The sequence below is a fragment of the Asparagus officinalis genome, chromosome 6, assembly GCF_001876935.1.
Source record: "Asparagus officinalis chromosome 6, Aspof.V1, whole genome shotgun sequence".
Classification (NCBI taxonomy): domain Eukaryota; kingdom Viridiplantae; phylum Streptophyta; class Magnoliopsida; order Asparagales; family Asparagaceae; genus Asparagus; species Asparagus officinalis.
Genome location: NC_033799.1, coordinates 63,291,253 through 63,298,357, shown reverse-complemented (window position 1 = coordinate 63,298,357; position 7,105 = coordinate 63,291,253).

Genomic DNA, 7,105 nt, shown 5'->3' with positions numbered 1-7,105 from the left:
GCCCTACTTAGGAGCGAATTAAGGGGGCTGTTACACCCCTTAATCCCCTATAAATAGGGGTAAACTCAACTGAGTTATGGCTGGCTTTTTGGATCTAGGACTTGGCCGCAAATGGGGAATTTCTTGGAGCAGAAAGGGCCTGAAGGAAACGGCTTCATTCTCCAACTGAGATTATACTCAACTTTAGCAACAAGGAGCTCATCCTTGGCTTACAAACCGATTTCGGTTAAATCAACTCTTTCATAGAGTTTCAAACTCGTTCAGAGTTATCAACTCATCAAGAGTTTCAAACTTGCCACGCAAGTTCTCCACAGCATCAAATCGTGAGGAGGAGATACCGTTCTAGCAAATTAAGATGTGTGGATCGTCAATGGAGAGCAAACTCGACATGAGTATTCGAGGGAGGCACTCCATCGCCACCGTGAAGAACCCAAAATTAAACAAAGGGGAGAATTCAGATTAATTCTCCTCTCTTTTGTAATCGGAATCCAATTGTAATTGAGATTGAGAGAATCTAAATCAAAATTTTCTTTTATTTCTTTTACTGCGAATTTTCCACCAAACAAAAGATGGCGACTCTGCTGGGGATTAGCTTCGCCACCTAGGCAAGAATCTTTTCGGAGAGGAAAAGCGTCTTCATCCTGACCTCACACAAGAAAAGGAAAGGAAAAGTGGTTGATGGTGCTGCTTCTGATCAAGAAGCCCACAACCTGGAATCTTTCTCTGATGAAGGAAGAGAGGCTGAGAACGAGCAAAATCTCCAATCTGCTAAAATGGAAGAATTGGAAGCCTGCTTCAAGGCCATTGCTAACACAAGCGAGCTCCAAGACGAGGGAGTTATCAGGCCCTATCCTGCCGAATGGGATGCAGCCCCTTATCCTCCAAAGTTTGAGGTACCGATACTATAAATTTTTGACGGCATGGGATCACCGAACCAACATATCTATTATTTCAAGTCACAGACGGGGAATGTGATATCAAACGATGCCATACTGGCTCGATTATTCATTAGCACCCTCAAGGTAGTTGCCTTTGAATGGTTCAGGAAACTACCTGTGGGATGTATCCAAAAGTGGGCGGTTCTAGAGAGACTCTTCCTATCAAGATTTTTTGAAGGGGATATAGAAGTCTCCATCCATACCCTTCTCGTCACTAAGCAGAAGAAGAGGGAGTCTGTCAAAGCCTTCGTTAAAAGGTTTCGAAACATGGCTTTGCGATGTTCGTCAAGTATGACACAATCTACCTTAGTGGAGACATGTCGACACAACTTGCAGACCGACCTTCTAGCATAAATAAGGGTTACAGAATGCCGTTCCTAGAGACAACTAATCTCTTAAGTTGAACAGGCTTAAAAGATTATTACCAAGATCAAAGATGAAGAACAAAGTAGGAAGGATCAGCCTGAGCAATCGGACCAAACCCAATCTTCTCAGTCAGAAGGGGAAGATACTACGGCCACTGAACCCAATCCTCTTCAGTAAGATGGTAGGTCCAACAACTATCATGTTAATAGTTTCCTCTGATAGTCAAACTCGTTAGATAGTGGCCCACTAGACAATGTGTCATGTCTACCCTTTTCTCCTCTTGCACTTGTTTAAGACTGGGGGTTGATTTATTTGTAGTTCATTGGATTATGAGTAATAAATTTTTTGAGTTGTCATGTTCAATAGAATACCTCTATCAACCACGAAACCTACTATAACTATCACGTTAACAGTTACCTCTGATAGTCCATCAACTTGACAATCTTCTTCAATAGGATGGCAGGTCCATAAAACTATCACGTTAATAGTTACCTCTGATAGTCCATCAACTTGCCAATCTTGTTCAATAGGATGGCAGACACGTTAACAGTTACCTCTGATAGTCCATCAACTTGCTAATCTTCTTCAATAGGATAACAGGTCCACAAAACTATCACATTAACAGTTACCTCTGATAGTCAAACTCATCAGATCGTAGCCTACTAGGTGATATGCCTCTATTCCGACTTCATGGATAATACCCAACTAGGCGATGTGCCTTGTCTATCTCTTTTTATTCCCCTGCTAAGTCTTAATTAAGACTGGGGGTTGGTTACTTGGAATTCACTGGATTAAGAGTAACAAATCTTTCACATCGTCAAGTTAACATTATACTTCTGACGATCATCACCCCCATGGAGTATGAACTTGCATTACTCCCAATTTGTCACGTTAACAATACACCTCTGACAATCCACTTATCAATCCTCAAAGTTACTCCGATCACAACATTCTCTTGTCACATTAATATCAAACACCTCTGACAAAATCCACTTATCGACTCTCCCCAATAGAGCAATAAGTCCACAAAATTGCCCCGATCGCAATATCTTTCCCTTCAAGTTAACATCACACCTCTGACGACACAATCCACTTATCGATTCTCCTCAATAGAGTGATATATCCTCAAATTCCAGTCAAGTTAACATCACACCTCTAACAACACAAATCAACTTATCGACTCTCTTTAATAGAGTGATAGGTCCATAAAATACTGTTAGGTTAACATTATACCTCTAACAGTCAAACCCCCAATGAACTTGTTAATCCTTTTTCAACTAGAATAGCAAGTTTTCATCATAAGATTATCCAACGGATTAAAGATTTTCTGGAATTATCCTAGTGATAACCAAGAAAATTTCTGAATTTCACTCTAAGTGAATTTTCTGGAATTATCCTAGTGATAACCAAGAAAATTTCTGAATTTCACTCTAAGTGAAAATTCATGCCAAGTTAATACTACCTGAATTTCACTCTAAGTGAAAATTCATGCCAAGTTAATACTACACCTCTGGCACTTTCAACTTTCTTTTAGTGTTTCAAGTGAAAATATAACACAGGAAGAAACAGTGACCCAGTCTACGTATTCAATATCATAGCCAGTGATTATCATAAATTAATAATCTCTGAATCCATATCTTATATGTATGGGGAATTTTATCCCGAATCCTAAGTAGGGATAAGTCAACGCCTAATACGCGTTGCAGGTTAGTCTTTGACCGTAAAAAGGACAAAAATCCACGTATTCAAGATTGTGACAGGTCGTTATTAATAACGCCAAAATCTGTGCCTTACACATACAGGGAACTTTATCCCGAATCCTAAGTAGGGATAAGCCTACGCCTAACACGCGTTGCCGGTTAGTCTTTTGTCGTGAAAGAGACACTAAAGGCCATTCCTCACATGCATGGGGAATTTTATCCTAAATCCTAAGTTGGGATAAGTCTACGCCTAACATGCTTTGCCGGTTAGTCTTTTTTCGTAAAAAAGTGACAAAGTCTATGTATTCAAAATCATAGCATCAAGTCTAAGAGGGTTCATTCTCTTAGCACAACATTACATGTGGAACAGACTTAGATAATTCACATGCTAGCCCGACTCAAACGGTAGTCGATAAAGGCTTATCAAATCCGTTGATGACTGAGGGTTTGCCAAAAATCCTATACATGTTTGGAGGCCTATCAGCTTAATGGATGTGAGTTGAGACTTAATTCAGATGAGCTAAAGACAAGTCTCAAAGACTTAGTAAAAAAATGCATGAAAGCAACTTCCGCATCTCAAGTCAAAATGCTGAGGTCAGACCATCGTTGCAAAAACCGCAACGCCAAGGTCACACCCGAGTTCCAAATTTAAAATGAAAGGGTAAGACCCACGTCTCAAGTTCAAAATGCAGGGGTCCACCCCCGTATTCCAGAAGCAAGATTATGACGCATACCTTCATACAGGATCCTGCGTGGCAAATCCCTTCAACCAAGGTGCCTTCGAAGCGAGTGCAAAGAACAACTCCTTCATGACAAGGAATCAACAGCTCCAAGATCAGAGTTGAGATCCAAAGTATTCCGAAAATTCATCCCAGTCAAAACAGCTCCAAGATCAGAGTTGAGATCCAAAGTATTCCGAAAATTCATCCCAGTCAACCGCGAACTTTCAAAAACTTTAATTCATCCCAGTCAACCGCGAACTTTCAAAAACTTTGGAGGGGGTTCTGTAGGCTGTCTAAAAAATCATAACAGATAGGTGATTCTCATCAAACACCGATGATGGAAGTTACAATTCAACGGCTTCCGAAGGCTATAATTTGAAGACTTTCACGTAGATCGATGAAGGTTACAATTTGACGACCTTCACAACAACTGATGAAATCTCTAATCAACAACCTTCATAATCAACATCGGGAGCTATAATCTGACGACTCTCATATTTTTAAGGAGCCAAGATGAAAAATACAATGTGACGGTCTTTGCAACGCTTTAGCAAAAGAGACTACAAATTGACAATCTCTTTAAATCCAAACGCAGAGCTCACCCAGATTCAAAACGCATAGCTCATGGTTGCGTTCCAAACTCCTAGAAGTAAAACACAGAGGTACTCCCTACATTACCACCTCAAAATATAGAGTTTGCGGACTCAAAACGCAGAGTTCGCATAGAGCCCAACTCTGCATCCCAGACTCAAAACGCAGAGTTTATGCAGAGCTCAACTCTACGTCCCAGACTCAAAACGCAGAGTTCATGCAGAGCTCAACTCTACGTCCCAGACTCAAAATACAGAGTTCATGCAGAGCTCAACTCTGCGTCCCAGGCCCAAAACGCAGAGTTCATTTCTACGCAGCGCGACCTGTGCGTTCAGCCACAAAAATAGGCCCAACTCTGTGTTTGATATCTAAAACGCAGAGTTCGGGCCCTGAACGCTATTTTCCAGCGTTTGACTCGTTCAAAACACGAATTGAACGGTTTCAAAACCGTTTTTCCCACGATTTGGGGAGCTATTTAAGGGGGCGGTTACACCCTATTCAGCCCCACTTAGGAGCGAATTAAGGGGGTGGTTACACCCCTTAATCTACTATAAATAGGGGTAAACTCAATTGAGTTCTGGCTGGCTTTTTGGATCTGGGACTTGGCCACAAAGGGGGAATTTCTTAGAGTAGAAAGGGCCTGAAGGGATCAGCATCATTCTCCAACGGAGATCATCTTCAACTTTAGCAACGAGGAGCTCGTCCTTGGCTTACAAACCGATTTCGGTTAAATCAACTCTTTCATAGAGTTTCAAAATTGTTCAGAGTTATCAACTCATCAAGAGTTTCAAACTTGCCACGCAAGTTCTCCACAACGTCAAATCGTGAGGAGGAGATGTCGTTCCAACGAATTAAGATGTGTGGATCGTCAACAGAGAGCAAACTCGACGCGAGCATTCGAGGGAGGCACTCCATCGCCACCGTGAAGAACCCAGAATTAAGCAAAGGGGAGAATTCAGATTAATTCTCCTCTCTTTTATAATCGGAATCCAATTGTAATTGAGATCGAGAGAATCTAAATCAAATTTTTCTTTCATTTCTTTTACTGCGAATTTTCCACCAAACACTTGTGATGACTTTTGGTTACAAGGTTGTTGACATAGCATTCAACTGTCTTACACAAATGTTCATGAAAAATCATGCTCATAGAATGTTGATAAGTTCTTCTAGCATTTTTTTTAGGTAAAAGGGCATTATTGTATAACAAAATACTCCTAAGAGTGTCCTGATAGGTGTTTGCTTCTAATTGGTTGGATGCATTTTGATTTGATTGTATCTAGAAAATCCATCGATGAATGACATTCTCTCAAACCCACATGCATTGTTAACTATAACATTCGTGATAGGGAGAAAGAATTTATCCTTTGGACAAGCAAGATTTAGATTCCTAAAATCAATATAGATCCGTATCTTACCATTCTTTTTCATCAACACCATGATGTTGGCTAGATAATCAGGATGTTATTCTTCACGGAGGAATTCGTATTCAATAAGTTTACACATTTCTTTCTTTGTATGTTCCATCAAATTAGGAGGGAAGGGTCGTTATTGTTACTTAATTGGTTTAACATCAAGGTCAACGTTAAGACAACGCACAACCACGTTGGGATCTAAAATAGGCATGTCTTCGTAACTCTAGCGGTCCTGCCATCACGTTGCAGAATGAGAGCTTGTGTGGAACCTTGGATTTCTGGCGTAACAGTGGTGGAACGTAACAAAAAAATATTTCGGTCGCGTAACAAATCCTCCAAACCAACTAAATCAGGGAAGCTGAAGCGGAAATGAAATTGTAAGGTGAGGGAAGGGGGAAGCTCAAGGAAGGCTTTGCTCGCTCAATTTGCTCTAACACTCGTTTAGTACACACCGAGTGGAGGGCGTAGCAACAGCGCCTTTCGATTCTCATTATACGCGATGTGGAGAAAAAGACTAATTTGACGAGATATGACATGCCTGCATTTCGAGTTTGATATGAACAAACTAGTATTGTTATCAAGCGTCAGGGCTCACTCCTCTATTTTATGTTTTCTAGCAACCTTACCATGTAGGATCCGTTCGTCAACCTCTGATTCAAGTGACCTATAATATAGTGTCCCGGGCCCGAATATCATTCAATCTGTGCACTTCTCCCCTTCCTTGTCTTGACTATTGAAAACTATTTCACCGCCAAACCATACAAGTCCATGGTAGTTCAAAAGTGGAATTGGCACAATATCGTGAAGTAGCCGCCTTCGCTCAATTTGGCTCAGACCTTGATGTGGGTTTCAGCTGATAACAAAATAGTATTCGTGTCAAAAGGGAAGAAAAAGTGCCTCGCTTCTAGAGTTTGCTTCTTTTCTCAGGTCGGAGAAGGGAAACTACTAATTGATCATGGTTTAGGTGTGTTTACGAGATGGATTAGTTCTCTTATCCGGATCAGGCATAAGTAGGACCCCTCTGTGCAAGACAGACATCCGACGTGAGGTCATTCCATTCAATTGAATAGGGATATTCTGAAGGGAGGCTTCCCTAGGGTATTGGACTGATTCTCGAGCCGACATTTCAACCGTGACTTTCACTTTCACTCTCGGGCCCACCCTAGCGACATGTCCCTGTGCTCTTTCATAATTCGCCACCAGATCTTTGTAGACGTCTGCAACCACCACTTTATCAACAGCAGATGTCAGCCCAACCAAAGCCATTTTAATGAAGGTTGACTATTTCTTAATGGCTGCTAAACCAACCTCCTGCATCATATTGACTTGCGCCCCATTCTCCACTCTCCATCTAAACTCACCCTCAACCAATGGAA